Genomic DNA, 25,723 nt, shown 5'->3' with positions numbered 1-25,723 from the left:
GACCGGAGTTTAAGACCCCCTGATCTACACTATTGAAATTAGGTAGTGTGTATGGTGTTAACACCAATCAACAGCCTCATAGTTTTATAATTGGTCTTAAAATATAAGAGTTGGGTGGCCATAGCTGTGATCAAGAAACAACCAACAGAAACAGTAAGTAGTGTAAAATGGTGTAAGAGTGAAAATTGCCATACATTTCACAATATTTTGTATGGAGGCACAATGTTTGCAGAAACTAGTGAATTATGTAGTTTTAAAAGTTTTCGAACATGGAGTATGATATGCATAATTTCAAATAAGCTGCTGGCTTTTAGCTTTCATCCATCCATCTATCTTCTCTCACTTATCAGTCATGGTATCTCCAGCAGTCTATGGCTGAAAGGCGGGGTAAATGGTGAACAGGTCGTCAGTCTGTCGCTGGACAGCCTTTTATCTTATTATTCTAAAATCATATAAATCAATTTAATAATTATTTTACATTTACTTGACTGTGGCTGGAACGTAGGAATAATCATCTTTACCCATGGGCAAGCCATTGAACTCAGAAGTTGCCTATCAGTTTTCATATCTCTGTATGAATGTGTCAAAGTGTTGAAGTGTGACTTAGTAAATGTAGCTCAGTGCTTTGAGTTGTAAGTATGACCAGTAAAGTGGTTTATGAATTAGGTCTGTCCACAATTTGAAGGTTTTTAAAATGTATGCAACACGATTCTGCCTCCCGATCTTAACGTATGAAAAGACCAACTTATTTTTTGTTTAAAGGAAATTCGTCAACCGTTTGCTGTCAGTGCGTGAATATGTCTTTTAAAAAAAGCATGGGCTTTTAATGTGCATCCTAAAGGTGAGTGCTACAACACTTGGTTTTCTCTGTCTATGAGAGTCTCATTGAATAGCAAGAAGGGAAATAGTTGTTAAGCTGAACGGCTGCATAAAAGAACCTGTACCGCAGAGTGCAACCAAGTTTTAAAATCAAATCAATGCTGGAAGTACACACCAAAGGTTTTGGACATTTCTTCTTATTATTATTATTAAATACAGAGACTTAGAAAAAGGCAAGAAAACCTTAAATTAAGTTGAGTGGCTTTAACAGCTAAACCTTACCATACATTGATGAATGAGAGACCTAAGATCAGTGGATTTAATGTGACTTTGTTAACTTCCTGTTAGGCGGACTCCTGTTGATTTTGTTGGGAATTTCGTTGGTATGTCCTTCCTGGACTACAACTTTATAATCAATCAATGAATCAAACAAGTATAAAATTGTGTTCTGCTCAAAATTGGACTGGACTGTTCTACACTTAGCAGAAATGTTGTCTAACACTTTTTTTAAACCTTTAATTTATGTCTTATCTTATGTGTTGGAGGAATCGTTGCATTACCAATTATAAAAAAATAGAATGGCTCATATAATGAAGGTAAATTGCAAATTATAAGTTATCCAGATGTTGCCTTATTATATAAAACATTTCCCTGCCTAATGGGAAATAATGAAAGAGTTACTTGCCTTTTGTGTCGTGATGTTTTAGTAACTACTGTATGCACTTATATATCATCAAGCTTAATGTAATGCTGAAGTCAAAGTCTAATTTATTTGAAAGACCATCATTCACCATGTGAATGTGTTTTGCTTTTCTGTTTATTTGTGCAGGCTGTCAGCTGTTTGGTGCTTCTCCAAGATATTTAATATCATACTCAAGGCTCTCAGATGAAAACTTATTTCTTTAGTCTGATGAAAAGGCCCTGTTGTCCCCAGCTCTTATCGAATTTGCCTAGCTCTTTATCAGGAGCGTATGACACGGCTTAGCTCCTCTATTTATCACATAGCTTCTCTTAACAACGCCAGAGGTACAGCAATCTATTTTTAGTTTGGTACAACTCATGCTCTTTGTACATAATTTTAAAGTCAAATGGAGGATTAAAAAACAAAAAAACGTAGAAAATTTTTCATCTTTTGGTGTGACGTAGTTTAAGTATCTGATTTTACAAGATTTCAAAGGGAATATTTAGTAAAAAAAAACAGAAGAATAGAAGTTTTAATCTTATGAGTCTTATCTTTTCTAACTTTAAAAGCTATGATTTTGAAATATGTTTCTGTTTAATATCAGACTTTAGATCTGACTCATGGGACTGCTTGGCTTCTTTGAACCAAACCAATGTACAACTGCTTCCCACCATCCGTCTCTGTTTGATGATTTAAATCTGGAATTCCTCCGCTGACTGAAAGCTGCTGTTCTCAAGATGGTTTTCTCATTACTGTTCTCATTGGGATTCTCACAATTTTCACAATCATCCACTTGATTTAACTCAGTGAATCAAATCACGTGGTCTCAGTAAAAGAGTGTTTATGATGTCGTATAGACTTTGTTCACTAGCAAAAAATGGCAAGTAGGTACAACTGCAACAAGACGTAGTTAAGTGAAGTTTAACGCAAAGCGAATCACAAGATTGTATGAGCACATCACCATATCTTTTCTTGGAAACCTGTTTGAATAAAGTTAAAGAACTGCAGGATACTTCTCTCTATATAACTAAGCCTATTAATATAAACACACCATTGTAACTATAATTCGGAAACAGTAATTTCATGACTGAAGAATGCATACTTTTAGGGATGTATGATATGGTTAATATAGCTCTTTATTATTTAGTTTTTTTGTATTCCTGACCATACTAAGTGTCCTTTTACCTTTAAAAAGAGGTCAACCCTATACTACCAGCCTCTTTAGATTGGCTGTGAGAAATTTATAGGTTAAATCCTGTCCTCTGCCTTTGCCATACTGTTCTAATTAAGAGTTCAGTGAAATTACACTCAGTTCTATCTGACATATTTGTGATTGATTTTGATATTGATTGATTGGGTCCCAATCAGGGCAGGTCTATAGACCTAATGGTCCCTATTTTATCTGCTTAGATCATTCATCAATTTGGTAACTAAAAACAGCAATTATGCAATTACATCTTTGAGTTATTTTCATTACATGCTACCTCCTATTTATTTAAGTGTTTGATGTTTAATATCCAGTTTCAGAAGCATTATAGATCAAATATGATCTCTAGTCAGCCTGTTAAGTCTACAAAGTGGTACTTTTGTCTCCCCCTTCTGTTTGTGAAAATATTTTCACAATTTCCCTATAGTTACTATTTTAGGATATTTCTTAAAAATAAGGAGTAAGAAACACAGTTTGACATTTATTAAACCGGACATCATTGCCTTCTTTTTGTAAAGGAGTTACGGCATTAGCTATTGGTGTGGCCTGTCATCAGTATTGTGTAAATTAAATGGTTTTAAGGCCTGAAATGAAACAGATGTCTGCTTGCATTAGGGTTAAGGTGCCAACATCTGCTGCAGCTATACATATTAATTGATTCGTTGTAAACTTTTAGTTTCAGTTGCATGTGGTTTAGGGTGCCTGTTTTATCATTTTGATTAAAAACATTAAAAAAAAAAATTGTTAATTTCATGGCTTGAAGTATTATATTTTTTATTTTGACACCCCTACTGGCTTCACATAATAAAACCAAGAATATTATCATGACCTCCTTAGGGCATTGCTCTAGGATCTATAGGTTGAGCTGGTTCCAGTATTGGAGACAATGACATCCCTGTTTGTCTCATTCAATAAAAGGACAAAAAATCAGAGGTTAGTACATACAACTTCAATATAGGAAAAATGGAAATATATAAATATATTCTCCTCAATCATATGCCCTATCTATAGGGCTACAGATAGTCAACGTGCTTTTCAGTGACATGGTGTGTACCACAATCAATGTGGACTAAAAGAAGCAAAGTAAAAGTTGTCTGAGGAGATTACAGTAGAAAGAAAATATATACTCTCATGTTAAAAGTAAAGGCTATAAAACCATCTTCAAACAGATTCATGTTTCTTCAGTTGCACATTTATTATTTAGAAATGTATGATTCATTGGGCTGTAGCCAATCTCCCAGGAAATGGCTGCTGGGGGAAAATTGATGACAGATCAAAGAGGCAAATAATGTGGATGGTAACAAAAGGGCCCCGAAAAACTAAAGAACTTAAGGTGAACCACAAGCTCAAAGAATATCAGTGTCAGATCACATTATCTGTTGTTTGAGCCAAATTGGACTTAATGGGACCCTATACGTCCGAGTGCCCCCTTTCAAGGGGTTATTGAGCTTGTAGCTTGTAGCTCAATAACTCATAGACTGACACACTCTTATCATATGTCCAGATCTTCAACTAAGACTCCTCTACAGGACTATCTGCTTCATTCTAATATCCATCAACCACAGCTCCAACACCATGCCAAAGAGCACCAAGGTAGCAAAAATGCAATTTTTGACCAAGTTGTATGTGAAAATGTTGGGTTTTTTTTATCACAACAAACTTGATTTTATAGTAAAAAAAACAAAAAAACAACAACATCTAAAGAATTGAAAATTGGCTTATTCTCAAGGTCAACCCTGAAGCTTTAGGACAAGGTCGAATTTATAAACTGTTTTAAAGAAACAATATCTGACAAGTTCTATCAAAATCAATCTAAATCATTCCAGTGGAGTCCAATGATATAATTAGATGCAGATTATTCAGATACAGAAGAAGCTTATCATAAATGTCAATTGGTAATAGTTTTTCCTGCCATTAACATCTCAGCTGGTTGCACTGATTGACTTTGCAGCAACCGCTCACTTCTTTTTGCTCCACAGCCTTTTTACACTTATCTGCCCCTGAGTTGACTACAATGTGCATTCCTGATCGTTGGGAATATCCTGTTTCCTTGTGACTTGCTTTAATTTATAAAGTTTTCCTGCTCTGTATCTAATTTAACCTGCTATGGGAAAACCATTTTTTAGAGTCTCAAAAGCAAATCATGATTTCATACAGTATAGGTGTTTAATGGCCTCCCCAATTCATAAAGATACGCTATGCAGAAAAAATATTGTTTATCAGCGTCTTTTGACAGAGGAAGGAAGGCTCTTGAGGCAGAAATGCTAACAGGATGTTTCATATAGTTGCCTTCATGACGCTTTGATGTGATTTCATGTGTTTGAGAATAGATTTCAAGATGTGTGTGAGAGTATGTGGTGGAATTTGGGAGGCTGTTCTGGCAGAGGATGTGTGACCTGCAGAAATTTTGTATGAGGAAGAGACATTTTTGGCAGCACCGTAGCGCCTGCTTTAACAATTAACCTCTTATCTATAAGTGGATGGTTGGTTGTGATGGATCTTGTTCCTATTTTGTTGCTGTATTCCATTGCAACACACACCAAAATAAGTACAGATCGGTGTGTGTGGGATTTTAATGTGTCCATGGAAGTTCAAAGTACTTTTCTCAAGGGCTTTGCTGGGCAAGGTTCAAAATTTTTTACTGTATTTGAATGAGAGATGTTCACTAATAAAAGCAAACACGTGACTGACCTGTTGAATGTGACTGCTTTATCAGGGAGGAAGGTGCACCTCTGGGGCGAGGGGAAGATGTCTGCTTATGATAAGAAAATAGAAACATGGGCAAAACAGTGGCTGTGACAATCGGGGGAAGAACCCATTGTGCTGTTATGCAGGAAGCCACAGCCTGGGATGAGAACTGTAGGGCTTCCCTGACATTGATGTAAGTATGTGTGTGTTTGTGTGTGTGTGTGTGTGTGTGTGTGTGTGTGTGGGGGGGGGGGGGGGGGGGGGTTAATGTTTTACTGCTTAGAGTGTGAAGCTGGCTGGCAATTTGTTTCCATTGATGTGTTTAGCCACGCCTAAGAGACAAACCCTGTGACCTTTCTGCATTTTGCTTTTTTGATAGTTTGGCATGCCCTTGAGTTCGTGTGTACACTGTGTTTATTTTGTTGGCAGGTTGTGCTAGATCAGAGGTAGACTTTGTTGTTTGGTAAAACATGACTTTCTGGTGCTGATTATTTGATTAGTCTCTGCTGCAGCGCTGCATTGTAATTGTGAGGAAAGGCTTGTTGCGCTTGGCTGCTTGTCCCACCGGTGCACAAATATCCTTCTTAAACAAGAATGCATATGCAATGATGGACCCCAATTTCCATGGTGGAATCTGGAAAGACAACATACAGGAAAATTTCTCATTGGTTGTTAAAAGCACTAAATTACCCCTAAAGGTATCTGTTTCTTATTGGCAGAATGTGTTAGCCTTATATTTCTTCTTACATATGCGCACATTAAGGAGTGTATATTTCAGCATGTCAGTTTATTTATGCTCTGTATTAGGGGAAACATCCTGAGTGAATGGAGAAATATGCTAAAGAAAATATTATATTCAGAGGAGCTTACTACACAGGAAAGGGTAGAGGGGTTGAGTTACGGCCATGCAAGACTTCACAAAGTTTCACTTCTACAGAGTTTACTTAATTGTACACTGATAGTGTAAATATGTAAAATGAAACAGGTATCCAATTTGATTCCGCCTTGTGTAATGAAAAGGCATTCTGCTTGAGCCTTTTCACATCACGAACAGCAGTGGACAACATCATAGAGACCAATAAACACAGTACATAGTTCATGGATAAAGTTGTGGAGACGTTTAAAACAGATTTAAATAGCAAACCTATATACATGCTCTGCTGTTTAATCCGTTGACTAAAGGGAGCATATTGCCTGCAAACTTACCAAAAACAAGGTTGTCCATCAAACAGACAGACAAGGAGAACACAGCCATTACTGAAAGAAAACCATTAGATGTCCTTTTTGCAGTTTTGTACACATTTAGATATGCTTTCCTCATTGAGACCAGTGTCTTATGATTAATGTTGTTGATTTCAGTCTTCTTCGGAACATCCCATGTTAAGACCTACAGTACGATCTAATAATCTGTTAAAATACATAATGTCCTCTAACAGATTCCAAACGTTTTTACTGGACTCGGGATGTCTGGAATAGTTCACAAGGCACACTATTGGCCTGCTACTGGTACATGTGACAAAAAGTACTTGTGCGACACAGCAGCATCCAGTTGAACGCATAGTAATGGCTTGCTATGTGTACCCATGATGATATGCCAATGTGTGTGTTTCAGATGTGTGTGTCCAGATATTATGCAGGGCTAAAACTCAGATTTGGATTGGCAAAATTGCCACAACTGACTGATGCCCCATCATAGAACCAAACCAATAGAATCAAACTTACATCAATAGGTTCGATGGACACATACACATGATTGCCTTTCGCAATCGCACTTCAGAAAGGGCAATTAAGCCAAATCAGAAGTGTGTAAAGGGTAAAAGAACCACAAACCACAAAAAGAAAAAACCTTTGTTTTCTTGTAGTTCTTTGTCAGAAGGCCCTAGTCTGGGACTTGAATCTCCTAATCCATGTGGATTTCAGTCCTGTAAGGTTGTGTGGATTCACCACAGCTGTCTGGAGTTCCTTTCCTACCCAGGATAGTGTTCTAGTGTGGATGAAAGGTGAAGTGATAGGAGCTAGGATAGGAGATTGTATCTACAATTTCCCCAAGTTGGTATCAGCCTCAGAATCAGAAACAGTCATCTTAACAGTTAGCATTAAAGTATAAGCAAATATTACTTGGTTTCATTAGCTGTGCCCATCCCTACATTGTAGAACCTTCAAAGCGCTAAATGACTTATAAGGGGGAGTTATTGATTTTTTTTTGCATTGGTCTTTATGGAAGTAAAGTAAGAAAATCCAGCGTTGTAAAGAAGTATTAAGATTTTGAGACTTAAGGGATAATCCAGCACTACAGTCATTTTGTAATGAAATGGATAGGCACTTTCTGTGTGTTCTTGACAGGCATAGTTCTAGGTCACAAGCCTATGATAAATAACGGTAGTGAAACGTTTGTAGGAAGTATTTTGTATGTTTCAATTAGCATTCAAATAGCATTACTTTGAGATAATCCTACATCCAACATTGCTAAAGAAGCAAAATTGTAATATTTTTGGCATTTTATGTTTGGGTTTGTCCATGTTTATTTACTATGGCAACCCTCCAGTAATGCGTGAGAAGTTCCCCTTGGAATGAAGTTTAAACATAAGGTTGGTGGAAAATCCCTCTATACTACCTAGACTGTATATCCTCCCCTCTCCTTTTCCCTTAGTCCCTTTTACAGTGATTAATGAAGGGACACAGGGGTCCCATCAGGCTGTGTTGAAAGAATTCCAAAGTCTCCGTCCACTCTGTCCTCCCAAGCTTCAAATATTTCAGTGCAGCACTGTCCCTCACTTCCTTTTATAGCCTCATTCCATCACTGTTTTTTATCTGTGCCGTATTGTGTCCCCTTGCTCTCCACATTTATCCCATAAGGAGAGACTTGGCAGACAGTCTGTCTTCCCTCTGGCTCTCCCAGCCTGTCCTGTTCACATTTCAGCAGCCTCCTTATCCATCCTCTTCCTCGTGCCCTCCTCTAGCACGTGCGTGTCTGGCTGTCTGTCTATCTGTCCTCAGTAGAGGTGAGGCTCTTTGGTGAGCTCATATGGAAGAATTGCCTGAGCAGTGTTTATAGAAAGAGGATACATACTTTGTTCTCACAAAACAGACGGATTTGGTCAGTGAACTTCAACAGGTGTTTGCACATTACATTCTGTAATTTGTTTGAGATTGACTCATAGGCTACTACAATAAAACCCTGGCTTAATCTCGTCATATGTTATTTGAGAACCTTAACCAAGACAAAGCTATAATGTCTTGTCAAGACAGGGCACTCACTGATCCCTCTTGACTTTTTTGTAATGTTCTTTCCCCTGGAAAAATGACAAAAACTGTAACTTTGCATTCCAGCTGTGCTCTAATTGATAGGAAAGAATTATGTCTTGTCATGGGAAGAATGTTAACAAAATTAAACGCACAATTTGTAATAACATGATCATGTCCAATTGCTCTCTTTTGCATTCCCTCTCTCGCATGGCCTATTAGCTTTTCTTTTTTTCTTAGATGTCTGTTAACATTTTGTTCCAGACAGTTATATCTTAAAACGTATTTAATTACCTGACATAATAACTTGGCCAGACATTCAAAAAAATATTTTTCTCCTGCATACACAGAAGTGAATGATAAACACTATGGTGCTTTTTGATATGGGCCATATGGGCGGCTATCCATGGTGCTTCTTTAGAAAAAGCAATGATAAAACATGAATAGTGCTGATTTACACGTCACAAAAGATTCCATATGTTGGGTTTATGCATGTGCAGTCAATGATTGGTGGGAAACTCTACAGTATGTTGTGGGAAGGGGCCCCGTTTTGCTTGTAAATATCCAGGGATATTATGGCTATAAATCAGAAAATGCCCATGTTGGGTTGGGACATTTGTTTTGTAATGTCTTTTTCTGTAGCCAGTGTGATATTACGGATAAATCAAAAAAGGTAAATATTGACAAACTGGAATAGTTACTGCAGATTTCTGTATTATTCAAGATCTGTATGAAGTAAAGAACTGGGGCAGAGTTTATTTGAACAAATGTTGCAAAAATTATTACACAAGGGACAACAAAAGGTTGAAAAAGTTAGCTATTGGGTCTATTTTGCAATCGGATACTCCCAATCATACCAGAACCAACCACCGGTTACAAAATACCAGGCAACAATACGCCTGAGAATAACATGATCAGATTTTTATAAGAAAGTCAGTAATCACCTTTGTTTTGATCGTAAAAGCATAACATAATATAATATTTTAAAGAGGCTAATAGTTTAGGATATTTTTCTACTGATCTGAAATACATCCAACCACCGAAAAACGAAAAATTTATAACTATAGGTTTTCAAATGGTGTCAAAACAAAACTGTAACAAAAAGTTCTGTAATGTAAAATAAGGATGTTTTTATTTGGCTTGTATTATGATGCCACAACACACTGGAGAACCTCTACTTAAGACAAAAATTTGATTATTCTTGGTAAGACAAGCTCATTTTAGATGAGAAAAATTTTGTTTTTTCTCGTATAACCCCTGCAGATCAGGATTCCTAAAATTCTCTTTGTCGCCAAGAACAATCTTTTGTCGTTCCCCATTGTACCAGAACTTTCATCATACTTTTATCCATTTGTTGCAATAGCAGTTTAAGAAAAACAAGCACTGCGGTTCTCAGACCTCTCAAGTTTTCACATAAGTGAATGAATCCCATCTGTCATTGATCATCTTATTAGTGGAGTGAGCAGAGGGACTATCAAAATGGAAACATCTGACAAGTTTGTCTCATTTCTTCAAATCCAGAGCACAAATGTGACTAATCCCAGGTTAAATTAGTTCAGGTCGTGACAGGAAGTCCTGATTACAAAAGTGGCCCGCAGGGTTTTAGACTGGAGTCGCTGTTTGACCTAAGGCCAGTTATGGAGATGTAAGGTCGAGCCTTGTCAGAAGGCAGAAACCAGAGCCATGTTTATGCTGGAGCTCAGCCACAGGAGCACTTTTGGAGTTTCTGCTCTGCCCTGTCTTAAGGTCCCTTTGCTCCAGTTCATGTTCTCCTTTAGAGTCATGTTTTACACCCCGGAGAGTGACCCTAACCCACTGACCCTTCATTTCCCTTTCCCTTACTGGACTGCTTGGATTTCAGGATATGTACCTTGTATCTGTAAAATTTTCACTAAATTTTATGGCTTATTGTGTTTGACTATGCCTTATAGTCCTTTGAAAACATATTCAGACTCTTCAAAAACATTTAAACAAATCATCTCCATAGGCTGATAAGGATACAGAGAGACAGCAACTTTTAAACTTGTAAATAGAAAGTTAGTGGTGTTTTAACTAGAAACTGAATGGGTTATTCTGCTGATGAAGAGAAAAAAAGAACTGTGAAAGCTTGTAATGGGTTTCACAACATTTCCACCATCATGAAGGCATTTAGACAGCGTTTGTTGCTTATCGCGATTTGACCGAGTTTAACTATGCCAAAACAAGCATGCTGATGTTTGATGTTTTGGTTCAAATGTGTGTGTATAAAAGTTAAAATCTGATTGTTTAACTAAGCCCAAAGTTTACCTTTTGTCTGTGGAGAAAACAGTAAAAGAAAATATGAACTGTTCTTCATGACCTGCTTCCCTATTTTTTGACCCATTTTCAAACTTTGGATGACATTTCCAACCCCTTTTGCTTTTAAAAAATAAAGCAAAGCACATAGATCTTATTAAACTGAAAAATTGCAAATAATTTGGTTTGGCACTTTATATAATTCAGTTCAAGCATTTGAAAAATGTTAAAAATTCCAGACTTGCATTTGCGATGGAAGCAATTACCGAGCCCACATGTGAATCACTTACACAGACAACAACAGTAACATGCATTCTCTGTGAGAAAATGCAACTGGTGTTCTGGATTTACTATAGACACAAGGAAGCTCTAAACGGCTGCAACAACTCAGTCAAAACAGTAGTTTTGTTGGGGTTTTTTGCATATTGTGAATGAATCCCCTTTTGAAGGAGAAAAATAACAATAATACTGAATGAAGTAAATTATCAGAAGAGGTTTATTCTTAAAAGTAGTTGGTAAAGACTTTTTGAAAGACTTTTCAGCTGTTAATTTCTAGCATTAGAAATATTTCACAGAGATGTTTTTCAGCTGGCAAAGGGAGTATCAGCTGGGAGATGATATAGTGCAGAAGCCTGTCTGGTCAAATCTAGCAGTGTACCTCCATCAAATTTTTTTAAACACTTCCCTGAACTTTATGTAGTCCAGGTGTTTTCAATTGAACTGTCTTGCTGGCTCTATTTGATATCTGTCTCTTTAGTGTGAACGAGGACAGCTGTGGCCTTGGCACATCGTAGTGCTGACAAATAGGCTGAAATTTTTCTGTACATATTTTCTGTATAAAAACCTGTTCAAACACACAAAGAGGGAAGTGATATTAAAACACACAGATCCATAGTCCACTTGGGCTCTGAAAAATCCCTGCATAAACATATAAAATTCTATTCTTGTCTATTCTATTAGTTATTAGGCTAATATCACTGGTTTTAATCTTGCCATGCATGTTGGTGCATGACAAAATGCAAGTTACCTTAGTAAAAAGTCTAAAAAGTGAGTCAAATGGCTTATTTTAAGGAATAGGGACTCCTGTTTTGATAATGTTTGTTGCATTGGATAGCCCCTGTGTTGCATAGGGGGTGTATTTACATCAGAGACTTAAACATTTATTCAATGCAACTTCATTGGAAGGTATTTTGAGCTTTTAACTCATTTTGGTAATTTAAGTTCAGTACCCTGCAAATGCCACTAATAGATCAGACATTGATCAAGCAAAGTACTCAAAAAGTATCTCATACATTCGGTTTAAATTTTAAGGTGAAGTGAGTGAAACTTCACCACCTATGCTCATTTCACTTTGCACCTGGGAACTCCAATTACCTTCTTATGAACAGAGGGCTGCTGCCTATCTGCAGCACTCTATAAGCAAAAGGAAGGGTTCACCCTAGACAGGTTGCCTGTCAAGCACAGAGCAGAGACATACAACCATAGAATTAGAATTCAACTTTATTGTCATTACATTGTCACAAGTACAAAGCAAGGAAATTAACTCTCTGCATTTAACCCATCCCCTTGGGGAGCAGTGGACTGCCCTTGTGCAGCACCCAGGGAGCAGTGTGAAGTTAAGGGTCTTACTCAGGGAGCCAGATTGGCAGTCTGTGGGAGTGGGGCTTGAACTCAGAACCTTCGGCACTCAAGCACAATGCTCTAACCATTTAACCACCACTCCCCCGTGCACACAACCTCACTACCTAAGGGCAATTTCATGATGTCATTGAACCTAACCTAATCCAGATTATTTAAAGCGAACTTACACATGCACCTGAACAATATGCACACCCCCAAGCCAAGACCCTAGTAATCAAACCTAGGACCGTCTTGGTGCAAAGCTACAGTGCTACAAATTGTGTAACCCCACGTGAAAACACATGGTTACCTCCGCCAAGGATGTTATATTTTTAGGAGAGATTGTGTGTCTGTCTGTGTGCAGGATAGGTTGAAAAGTTATGGATGGATTTTTTTTTTTTTTTTCGTTTTTATCAGCAGCTCTTTAACAATGGCTCAAGGCAGACTTGATTGATTCTTTCATTGTGTTTTTATTATTATTATTATTATTGTATTCAGTTTCTGTGAAGCTACTCAATGTGAGGAAAACTATCTTGTCCAAAGTTGAAACTTAAGATCACACAGTCCTTAGAGTCAAGGTTAAAGTTTAAAGGTTAAAAGTCGGAAATGTGGTTTCTGGCAGGCAGCCAGCAGATCAGCCTCATATGGTCCTTTTTGTGGGATTTAGTGTCTGTCTCTGCCTTTAATCACACCTTCAGATGCATTTTGCATCTTTCATGCCCATCTGATACCTTGACGACCAAGGCCACCACACAAATGGTGATTATGCTTCCCTGTCCTGCTGTCCTGTGTGAAAACTGAGAAACCATCACTTAAAGGCTATTAGTCATTCCCATCCTTTTAGACTGGATGTTCTAACAAGTCTGATCCGTGACCATTTAGACTCTGAAACGTGATGGGGTCTTTTAAGCAAACGGGCATCCTAAAGATGTCTGTCACAAGATCTACCCAGGGAGTTTGTACTATGTGAAATATGTTAGTCCTTGAAGTTAATCTTTCTTTATCAGGATCAAGAACCTCTTGATGTATGTTCATGTTTCTAGGATATGTTTTTCAGTTTGATGGTAAATCTTTTGTAGGATGTTAAACCTTTAAAGGGTAGATAAGGAATGTGCAGCTGTGTGTCAGCATGATGAATTTAGATATGTCTCTGACTGTGATTTTGTGTTTCTTTATCTGGTTTATGACATCCTTTGGACTCCATGGTTTCATGTACAAAGCTGATCTAACTCTTTTTTTATGTCTCTTTTTGGGGGCACCTGTAAATCGTGCAGACAGCAAGTCCTTGTTATCTATTCATGTCAGTAATGCTTCTGTGCCACCCTTATATTTCAGGATATGGTAAATCTTCTTATTCTGCTATGGGGATCTTTAGACAAATGTGTGGTCAAAGTCATATGAAGGCTCTCTAATTTTAGTTTCATTTCAGTACTTGCTCGTTTTTTTTTTCTTTAATATCCTTTAAGTTTGTTTAGTCTGTATTTGTTATGTATATGTGTTTGTCTATTGTCTTGTCATCATCCTGTCCTTCCATCTGAGTCTCCTTGTTGGTTTTGGCTACTTTTGGACTCTGAAAGGAAGTGTTGGGGAGCGGATATGTCTGTGGTAAACCTAATCTACACAACATGCAGTGATTCATATAAAGCAGTGACTGAAACAGACCACAAGCAGTCCACACAAACCAACTCTTTTCATGACTTACTGTGTTGTATGATACTAAACAAAAAGGAGAAATGCATATTTTTAATATATATTTGGGAGCATTGGGAATTTATTTCACAGCAGTGGAATAAAAGAGAAAAGCAATGAAAACTAAATTATAAAAACTGTTGGTTATCATATCTAAGAAAGTGGTCACTACTTATGCAGACAACAGGTTTATTTAAACTCAAACACACTTTACAAGGCCATAGACAGATCTAGAATCTAGGGCACATATTAAAAGTATTAATAGCCTAAGTCAATCTACGGTCAAAATCTAAATCAACATGTTATTTATTTTTATTTAGTACAGCGTTCAGTGCATAGGTCCTGTTACACTGTTATCAAATTTATCTTTGTAATTATGTTGTGTTTCTTTAGCGGAAATAGTCAATTTCCTCTGAATGATATGTATCTTAATTGTTTTCTCTACCTTTTTCTTTCTGAGCCTAATGTTTTATAGTAATGAATATAATGGGTGCCACACTTCATAATTTAAACTGTTTGAATATTAACATTATTGACATCATAGCATACCCATTTTGAAACCAGCTTTGATGTATAGGATCATCATCCTATAAAATCGAAAATTCAGGAGGGAGTTCTTAATTCCTATTGTTCCACGCAGTTTGTCTACAAAGGACAGTGGCTGAAAATCACAGCATGATGCTGCCACCACTGTGCCTTACAATAGGTATTGTGCTGTTTTAAGGTTTGAAAGTATCATCTTCATTCTTCTCAGCATCATACTTGTCATTATGGACAGTCCTTGTCTCATCTGTGCAAAGAACTTGTATATATATATATATATATATATATATATATATATATATATATATATATATATATATATATATATATATATATATATATATATATATATATATATATATATATATATATATATGTTCTCAGAAACAATAAATGTGGAGTCAAAGTAGATCTAATCTTAGGTGTTGCTCATGTCACTTCGTTTTCTGGCACCTTTAACTAAAATTGGAATACATTTTCTCCTATCAACTCAACATCTTTTCAGACCAAAGATAACACAAATATTATTTTTATATAATAAAAGGAAACAGTCCCATCTGGTTGAGTATCCTGTTGTTTAGACTGTCATTTGGCCCTTTGTCATTGTAGTTTGACATGCAGGGCTGTTTATGCCAGAATAAAAAATAAAAAAAAAGCAGTCTGGAGGAACCGGGGTCTGCATTCATTTATTCCATTCATTGGAAGCGGTTTGTTAAAATTTGTTAAGATGGTAAATAGAATATATTCCTGGGAAATAAATGGAAAAATGTTGACATATCAGCAAAAAAGTCAAATAAGATAGGAGATAAAGTAATATTTTGTAAAATAGTGGTCAGGATTTGAAAAAAAAATGTATTACCTAAAAATGACACAAAACTAGAACAATTGAACCAGTAGAAATACTTGTCCCAGATAGGACTCTAAAAAAATCTTTATTTTCAAAATAGTTTCCAGAAATTATACAGCATATTCATCTTAAAACAGTTACATGTCTTATTCTAACTGTATATCTAATTAAATGTATTTATAACTTTTTTGTAAATTTGTTTGCTGTTGCAATCAAAAGTATTCCTGCCGCATACCTAAAATATGGAAAAGGTGACTCTGCCAAAAGTCAAGGAATTGTGACTCTGGGTGGAGAAACAGGATGCTGTTGCTCAGTCCCATTGTCCTTTGGTCTGACTGTTATAAGCTATTTTGAGCTCGTAAACTGTAAAGCTGAATTGATGTTGCATTTCTTACTGAGGTTTAATTGCCTCTATGGGAGCCGGTCCTTTGTGCATCCGCTCCAGAGTGATGCAGTCTATTGTCTGTATGTTGGATTTCCACCTCAGTATGGAGAAAGGTTATGGCTGAATGCCTTACATCCGTACCGTGATGAGGTGACCTTCATTATTTTTCATATCCCACATCCCCCAACAGACCCTTGTTGATTTTGCTATTTCATTTTTACCTGAAATTAAAAATGTTGCTTTGGAAAATCAAATGATTCCTTTTTGTGGACATATGCACTCTACCATATTTGACGGATGCTAATTTGAATCTAGAATTTGCTAATTTTATCTAAAAGCATGAAGAAAAGAGGTCTTTGGATCCAATAAGAGTGGAAATAATGAAATTCCGCCTTGTGCATTCCATAAGAAGAGGAAGAGGGTCTTTTGTTGGAGATCTGGGATCATTTAGTATGATGGCTGTGCAGTGAAAAGAGTTTTTTGTGTGCCTCAATACAGCCTTTGTAAGTGTCAGACCGAGGACGGAGAATTATTTTGATTATCTTTTTGTTGCCTCTGTGGGAATAAAGTAGTCTTTTAGATTTGATGAACAAGAGGAGGAGAAGGTATTTGCTTATTTTCTGACTTTGCAGACTATGGTACTGGTGCGAAGGTGGAGGATGTAGGAGGGTGTTCTGCCCAAGGTTAGAAGTTGGAGGTATGTCTTAATAATTTAGTTTGAAAAGAAGAACTTTTACAGTATTGGTTTATCTGTGTTTTATTTTGAAGGCGAATCTTGAGGAAGCATTGCATTGTGGGTAGCAGAGGCTGTAATAGTAAGGAAGTGGTGCTTACAGAGAGAAAAACCTGCCTGTTACAGAGCAAACTTCGCCTCCTGTGTTGTCAATCTTTTCCAAAACCTCCGAAAGCAATGGCTGTGAGTTCAATCTGTGTTTTGTATGGCAGTAAATATTTTATTAGAGTTTATTTAGAGATCGTTTTTTGCATATGTTTATTCCAGGAATTAGCCATATCCCAAAGGTTTTCTTGTTTAGTTGTAACTGCTGGAGTGACTGTTTCTTAGCAACAACTTGAGTTAATTCTAATTTATGTTTTATATTGCTGGAAGTTTGTTCTGTGCATTTAGAGCTGATGCACATTTATTTTCTGTTTCTGTTTGTAGTTTCACTCAAAGCTTTCATCGAGCTTCCCACACAATTGTTCAAAATTGTAAGAAGACCGTAATAAAGGAGCAAGACGCTCATCTTCCTGGCTCATGAAAACTGAGTTTGGCTTGCTGTTAATCTGCGTTAACATACACAGTGTATCCAACACGTAGTGATAACAGTACAGTGAAAAGCCATACCAGCAGTTGGTGGAGGATAAAACATATGACACAGCGATGGATAACGCTCATGAGGAAAAGGCAGAAGAAATGTCTAACTTTGAAGCTAAAGCATCATCTAAAGCTAGCTCAAGATCCAGACACTCTAGCTCTAAGCATTCATCCCACAAGTCGTCCTCAAAGCCCAGCGTATTTGAAGCAGCCATTTTTGCACGAGCCGCTGCCGAAGCCAAAAATGCAAAAGCTTCCTACAATAAAAAACAAATAGAAATTAAAAAGCAACAAGCAAATCTAGAGTATGATTTTAAAATGCTGGAAATAGAAAAGGAAGCCGCAGCTGCTACGGCAAGAGCAGAGGTTCTAGAAGCTGCCGCAGCTGCTGAACAAGATAAGGAGGAGAGTGTAAAGAGTGGAGTCCCACCACAAGTCGTCAGACAACGAACCATGGAGTACGTGCAACACCAAGAACAGCTAAAATCACATTCATCAAAGGAAGAAATGCCTCTCGTCGAATCAGCATTAAAAACATCATCAGTCGGCCCAAGAAGATCTGTTAAAACTCTCTCTCCACCGGTGCTCAAGAAAATGTATGTAAAAGATGAACCGTTTGACACGCCAAGAGACAATGTCAGGCTAAACAGTTACCATGATCCCCACTACAGTTACCCACCTATGACTGACTTTGCTAAGTTCCTAGCACGTAGAGAGTTAATTACAACGGGGCTCTCTAAATTCGATGACACCCCTGAAAATTTTAGAGCATGGCAGTCATCATTTTTGAATGCAACTCAAGACATTGACCTCACATGTAGTCAAGAGCTGGATCTCCTCGTGAAATGGCTTGGTAAAGAGTCCTCAGAGCATGTCAAGAGAATCAGAGCCGTTTATACCACCAACCCCAAAGCTGCCCTCCAGTTAGCATGGGACAGGTTAGAAGAATGTTATGCTACACCAGAAGTAGTAGAAAATGCTTTGTTTAAAAAACTAGACAGCTTCCCTCGCCTTACAAATAGAGACAATATAAAACTCAGGGAACTAGGAGATTTGCTCCTAGAGCTTCAGGTTGCTAAAAACGAAACTTATCTCCCAGGCCTCGCTTACCTCGACACACCACGAGGTGTTAAGCCCATAGCGGAAAGGCTACCTCCAAGTTTGCAAGATAAATGGCTTCAAGCAGGCTCAAAATACAAACAAAAATATCAAGTAACATTCCCGCCCTTCTCATATTTTGTGAAGTTTGTCCAAGAGGAAGCAAAAGCAAGAAACGATCCAAGTTTTGTGACATGCAGCAACCAACCTTTCAACAGAGGTGAGAGACCACCATTTAAACAAATCGGCTACAAACCTCTAACTGTAAACAGAACAGAGGTTAATACAACCACTCTTCCTAGTACCAAAGAGGACGATCTAACTCGTTATTGCCCAGTCCACAGGAAATCCCATCCTCTAGCGAAATGCAGAGCTTTCCGGATCAAACCAATACAAGAAAGACGAAACATACTAAAAGAACACAGACGATGTTTTCGTTGTTGTTCTCCTACGCACACAATAAAGGACTGTGATATGAAAGTCAGTTGTGAGGAGTGTCAAAGTGAAAAACACTGCTCTGCCATGCACTTTGATGTGGTTCAACAACCCCGGCCAGAAAGCACAGCCGAAGCAGAGCTACAGCTCCAAGATAGCACGCCACCCGAGGTAATGTCAAGGTGCACGGAGATCTGTGGTGAAGGCTGTCCCCCACGTTCTTGCTCTAAGGTATGTCTAGTTCGAGTTTTCCCTAAGGGTCAACCAGAACGCTCTGTCAAGATGTATGTGATCCTTGACGATCAGAGTAATTGCTCGCTGGCTCGCCCCGAATTCTTTGAGCTATTTGACATCAAGGGAAGTCATCTGACATACCACATGAGAACGTGTGCTGGTTTAACTGAAATGTGTGGCAGGAAAGCAGTTGGGTTCCAAATAGAGCCAGTAGGTGGAGGCCCATGTCTAGACCTCCCTCCTCTCATTGAATGTGACGAGATAGTGTTTAATAGGGATGAAATACCTACGCCCGAAGTTGCTCTGGCCCACGCTCATCTGAAACACCTCGCTCCTCTCATACCAAAGTATGATCCAGATGCTGAGATAGCAGTTTTACTGGGCAGAGACATCATACAAATCCACAAAGCAAGAAAACAAGTAAATGGACCCCCAAGTGCTCCCTTTGCCCAGTGCCTGGATCTAGGTTGGGTAATTGTGGGGGAAGTATGTCTCAACGCTCATAAGCCAACTGTCAACGTCTACAAAACGCACATTCTCTCCAACGGACGTCCATCTTTCTTTACTCCTTGTCCTAACAGCATCAGCCTCAAAGAAAAACCATGCTACGGCGGGGAGCACAAGAATAACTTCGCTAAACACAGCTCAAAACTTCCCACAGCTGAAGAAAAGCTTGGAGAGAAGGTTTTTGAGCGCACAGAGAACGATAACCAGCGTGCACTATCCTTTGAAGATGAGATGTTCCTAAAAATAATGGAAAAGGAGGTTCATCAGGATGAAAACAACAACTGGGTTGCTCCTTTACCTTTCAAGTCCCCTCGTTTGCCACTTCCAAACAACAGAGATCAAGCACTGTCTAGACTTGGCTCACTGAGACGCAACCTAAACAAAAAACCCCAAATGAAGGAACAGTTCTCAGAGTTTATGGACAAGCTGTTCAAGAACCATCATGCAGAGATCGCTCCACCCACCATCAACAACACTGAATGCTGGTACCTGCCTATTTTTGGGGTATACCATCCCCAGAAGCCCGGTCAGATACGGGTAGTTTTTGACTCTAGTGCAGAACAGTGTGGTGTGTCACTCAACTCTGTACTGCTAACGGGCCCAGACCTTAATAATACCCTCCTTGGTGTGCTGATTCGGTTTAGGAAGGAGCTCATTGCAGCTACTGCTGACATCCAGCAAATGTTTTATGGATTTCTAGTCTCACCAGACCACAGAGATTATTTGAGGTTTTTGTGGCATAAGGACAATGACTTGTCAAAGGAGGTCCAGGAGTACCGTATGCGGGTGCATGTTTTTGGTAACAGCCCGTCACCAGCGGTAGCCATCTATTGCCTACGAAGAGCCATTCAGAAAGGCGAGAAAAAGTTTGGAACAGATACGAGACACTTCGTTGAGAGACACTTTTACGTAGATGATGGATTGATTTCACTTCCCACCGAAGCAGCAGCCATCGATCTGCTCAAGCGGACATGTGAATCCTTGGCTGAGTCCAATCTCAAGCTCCACAAAATTGCCTCCAACAGTGTCTCAGTCAGGCAAGCCTTCAAATCAGAAGATCTGGCCTCTGGCATCAAAGACTTGAGTCTTGGTGATGACCCTTTACCAGATCAGAGAAGCCTAGGAATGTGCTGGGACATAAACACTGACTCATTTACATTCAAGGTAGCTGTTAATGACAAACCCTACACTCGCCGCGGGGTTCTCTCAGTAATCAACAGTATCTTTGACCCTTTGGGACTTGCATCTCCAGTCACAATAAAAGGTAGACTTTTGTTACGTGAACTCTCAAATGGAGTTGAAAACTGGGACGCTCCTCTCCCTCCAGAAAAAATGGACACATGGGAAACATGGAAATTATCCCTCCAAGATCTGAGCAGCCTCAGAGTGCCACGCTGCTATGTTCCAGCCTCACTTTCCAAGTCCATCTACACTGAATTGTGTGTTTTCTGTGACGCTTCAAGTTGGGCTATTGCAGCAGTAGCATACTTGAAAACAGTAAATGCAGAGGGAAAGTGTGAGGTCGGATTTGTGCTTGGAAAGGCAAAACTTTCACCACAGCCAGAACCTACAATACCTCGCCTGGAACTCTGTGGAGCAGTTCTAGGAGTAGAGATAGCAGACCTCGTTCTGGAAGAACTTGACCATAAACCAAACGCTGTTAAATTCTACAGTGACAGCAAGGTGGTTCTCGGCTATGTGTGCAATGATGCAAAGCGCTTCTATGTCTATGTGCATAATCGAGTTCAAAGAATACGCCAGTCTACATCCCCTGAACAGTGGCATTATGTTCCATCAGAGCAGAACCCAGCCGATCTAGCTACCAGGTCAATACCTGCACCCCAGCTCATGGACACAATGTGGTTTAAAGGACCAGACTTCCTTTACAAACTACCTGAAACAGAAATACGTGAGTCATTCGAGTTGGTGAAACCTGAAGTGGATGCTGAAATCCGACAAGTTGCAACCTTCACCACGCAGGTCCAAAAGAGTGGACTCACACCAGAACGCTTCCAGCGCTTCTCGAAATGGAAATCACTGGTACGAGCCATTGCCTACTTAATTCACCAAGCTCGTTCTCACTCTTCAAGCAACAAATCAAACCCTTCATGCAGAGGTTGGCATGAATGTAGACAGCTGCACTCTCCAAAGGAGCTGAATGCTGCCAGTAATCTCATTCTCCAGTCTGTACAGAAGGATGCTTTTCCTGACGAGTATGCTTCTCTCCAAGCCAATCAAACTGTCCACAGCTCAAGCTCCATCGCAGCTCTTGACCCCTATATGGATGAAGGCCTAATAAAAGTTGGAGGCCGCCTCAAACATGCTTCATTGGATGCAATATTCAAAAATCCAATCATTCTGCCAAGCAAACATCATGTGTCAAAGTTGCTTGTCCTGCACTATCATGCCATGGTTGTGCATCAAGGAAGGCAGTTTACAGAAAGTGCAGTTAGGCAAGCCGGTCTGTGGATTGTAGGATGCAAAAGACTGGTCTCGTCTGTTATCCACCATTGCATAACCTGCAAGAAACTCCGGGGAAAATTAGAGACTCAAAAGATGGCGGATCTTCCACCAGAGAGACTCAACACTAGCCCTCCATTTTCATATGTTGGGTTAGACGTGTTCGGCCCCTGGTCAGTCGTCACTCGACGCACACGAGGAGGAGCAGCACAAAGTAAGAGGTGGGCAATACTTTTTACGTGTATGACCACAAGAGGTGTACATATTGAAGTTATTGAATCTCTGGACACCTGCAGCTGCATAAACGCGATACGCAGATTCTTTGCAATAAGAGGTCCAGCAAAACAAATGCGATCGGACAGGGGCACCAACTTTATTGCAGCAAGTGTGGAGCTTGGTATGACACAACCAAGCATAAACCCTCCCAACATTATCAGCTATCTTCATGCTAATGGTTGTACATGGGAGTTCAATCCCCCTCATGCTTCCCACATGGGTGGCGTCTGGGAAAGGATGATCGGGGTAACTCGCAGACTACTGGATTCCATGCTCCTGCTGAACAAACACAGCCGTCTGACACATGAAGTGCTTTGTACCCTAATGGCTGAGGTGTCATCTATACTCAATGCAAGACCATTGGTTCCTATCACAACGGATCCTTCCTCACCATTCCTACTATGTCCTGCAATGATATTGACCCAGAAGCAGAGCGTTCCTTCTTCACCTGGAGAATTCTGTGGAAAAGACATGCTCAAAAGCCAGTGGAAGCAAGTGCAGGCACTCGCCAATGAGTTTTGGAGTCGCTGGAGGAACGAATATCTAAACACTCTCCAATCAAGACGCAAGTGGCATAGATCGCACCGTGACCTTCAGCCAGGCGACATTGTGTTGTTAAAGCAAAATCAAGCACACAGAAACGAATGGACAATGGCCATCATCACATCCACTTTTCCAAGCAGTGATGGAAAAGTCAGAAAGGTGGAAGTAAGGACATCATCTCAGGGCGTTTCTAAGACTTATTTGCGTCCCATCTCAGATGTTGTTATGCTCTTAGAAGCGGAAGTGACTGATAAAAAGTAGTGGCATCTGTAATGCCAGGCGGGGAGTGTTCTGCCCAAGGTTAGAAGTTGGAGGTATGTCTTAATAATTTAGTTTGAAAAGAAGAACTTTTACAGTATTGGTTTATCTGTGTTTTATTTTGAAGGCGAATCTTGAGGAAGCATTGCATTGTGGGTAGCAGAGGCTGTAATAGTAAGGAAGTGGTGCTTACAGAGAGAAAAACCTGCCTGTTACAGAGCAAACTTCGCCTCCTGTGTTGTCAATCTTTTCCAAAACCTCCGAAAGCAATGGCTGTGAGTTCAATCTGTGTTTTGTATGGCAGTAAATATTTTATTAGAGTTTATTTAGAGATCGTTTTTTGCATATGTTTATTCCAGGAATTAGCCATATCCCAAAGGTTTTCTTGTTTAGTTGTAACTGCTGGAGTGACTGTTTCTTAGCAACAACTTGAGTTAATTCTAATTTATGTTTTATATTGCTGGAAGTTTGTTCTGTGCATTGAGAGCTGATGCACATTTATTTTCTGTTTCTGTTTGTAGTTTCACTCAAAGCTTTCATCGAGCTTCCCACACAATTGTTCAAAATTGTAAGAAGACCGTAATAAAGGAGCAAGACGCTCATCTTCCTGGCTCATGAAAACTGAGTTTGGCTTGCTGTTAATCTGCGTTAACATACACAGTGTATCCAACACGTAGTGATAACAGTACAGAGGGTATAGAAAAAGAAATGTTATAAGTTAGAGCCTTTCTGTGATGTCTGCAATAAAAGCTTAGCACTCACATTGTATTCTTAAGTCTGATTGGTTTTATATCTTAAAAGTCAGAATAAAAGTCAAAAATACATAAATCACAAAGGTGTTGCCATTTATGTATGTTTTATTTGAATTTGCCGACAGTTCACAAATGAAAGCTGTTTTGAAAATTATATGTCAGTATCAAAATAGTTTTATTTTCTGTTAGTTGGTTTATTAATTAGTTGAAATTCCCAAATTAAACTGTCTGTCATGGTTTTAAGGTATTTGGCCCACATGCAGACATAGACAGGGGAAAACAGTAGCAGTTTAGGATGTTTATTTACTACATAAAAATAATGAGGGGAACTCCAGAGCAGAATCTGAGCAGCAGGGATTCAGAGACCAGTCCTCAGAGCACGGAGACAGGCGGGTGAGCAATCCAGATCTCAACGAAATGAGGGAGACAGGAGACAGGTTAGAACCAGGCATCCAACACATCAGGTTTCAAAGATCCGTCGACAGGACAGAGGCCTAGGCGTACAGCAACAGTTTAACACTCTGGCATCCTTCAGCTGACTGAATGCTCCTCTTAAGCTCAGCAGAGCAGCCTCAACGAGCCGCAGGTGCTGGACCACGCCCACCTGTCAGAACACCGAACCCTGACACTGCCATGCTTTTTGTTCTGTTTAAGTTTTCTTTTTGAGTTTTCATTGGTTTCATTTCCATTTTGTAGTATTTTACTTGTTTACTGGTTGCATTTGAGTTCTTATGTATTTCTTGTTTGCCCTCTGTTGCCCTCTTGTGTCAGTCTCCTTCCTCTAGTTAGCTTCTAGATCCTTCTGTCCACACCTGCTCCCAATCAGTTGATTACCCCAGGCTTTGTTGTGTTTGGCATATACTGTATATTCCTCTCTTCAGTTACTGCTTTGCTGGTTCCTCGTCATTTCCTTGCTCCTTATGTGTGACTTTTCTGACGTCTTCTGGTTTTTGGTTTCCTGTATTTTGTTATTTTTGGATTTTTTCTTCAGTTGCCATCTTTTGGTCATTACATCTGCAAGAAACCACCTCAGCTTCCATCTCTGCATTTGGATCCTCTAAAAAACCTTGACACAACCTGACAAAAACTGGTTTCTAATTTATTTTAAATGATACTGAATGAGAATCCTTATTTCAAGTTTAAACTGCGGAAATCTGTATTATAAGCCAATCAGGTAACTATTCAAGGTTCAGTCAATGTCTGTGAGTTGACTTAGTGCAACAAAAGCTCATTAAATCAAATAGTAGAAAACAGGCTGTGCCTTATACAGTGGAGCTTGCTGCAAAACACTTAAATCAAGGACAGGGTTTCAGAGCTCATCAGTTACTGAAATATCTGATTAGGGATGGGTTTTTTTCTTATTTTATTTAGGTCAAAATTCTGACTGTGTTTGTTAAGTCTAGTCATTGTAACTTTTCGGGTTGTATTTTTCATCTTACTTGTTTTGTCCATGACACTGTTGAAATAATTTTAGTTGAAAATAGTTTTCAAAAGTTTAATGAATAAGTTCTGAATAAACTTTTTCTAGTCAGAAAAGATTAATTGAAATAGAGCTTATCACTATTTAAACAAAGGCTAAACTCTAAGCTCAAAGCAGCACATCACGCTGTCCTATCACCTCAGATTACTGCAAATTTTACTTTATTGAACACATAACTTAATCTAATCTGCAAAACTAAGTTTTGTGGGAGTCCATCAGTTTATATGAGCTCTAGAGTCATTTCCATCTGGGTTATTGTCACCAGTGATCTGAGCTTCATTTGGGTCTCGACCCCCCTGACCTTTAGGAAGCTGTGACGGATCTCTTTGATCATACCAAGTCTACACAGACCCCAGGCATTTTTTGAG

At 38.9% G+C, this 25,723-nt stretch overlaps 1 protein-coding gene across 1 annotated transcript in view; it reads left to right on the top strand.

Moving 5' to 3' along the window:
* The window catches only part of col4a2 (collagen, type IV, alpha 2), an 80,172-nt gene that overhangs the window by 3,508 nt on the left and 50,941 nt on the right, over positions 1-25,723 (top strand). The window lies entirely within an intron of this gene.

Source organism: Cyprinodon tularosa, unplaced genomic scaffold (assembly GCF_016077235.1).
Source record: "Cyprinodon tularosa strain WSP-4 unplaced genomic scaffold, ASM1607723v1 ctg270, whole genome shotgun sequence".
Taxonomy (NCBI): domain Eukaryota; kingdom Metazoa; phylum Chordata; class Actinopteri; order Cyprinodontiformes; family Cyprinodontidae; genus Cyprinodon; species Cyprinodon tularosa.
This window is presented reverse-complemented; position numbering and strand designations above follow the sequence as displayed.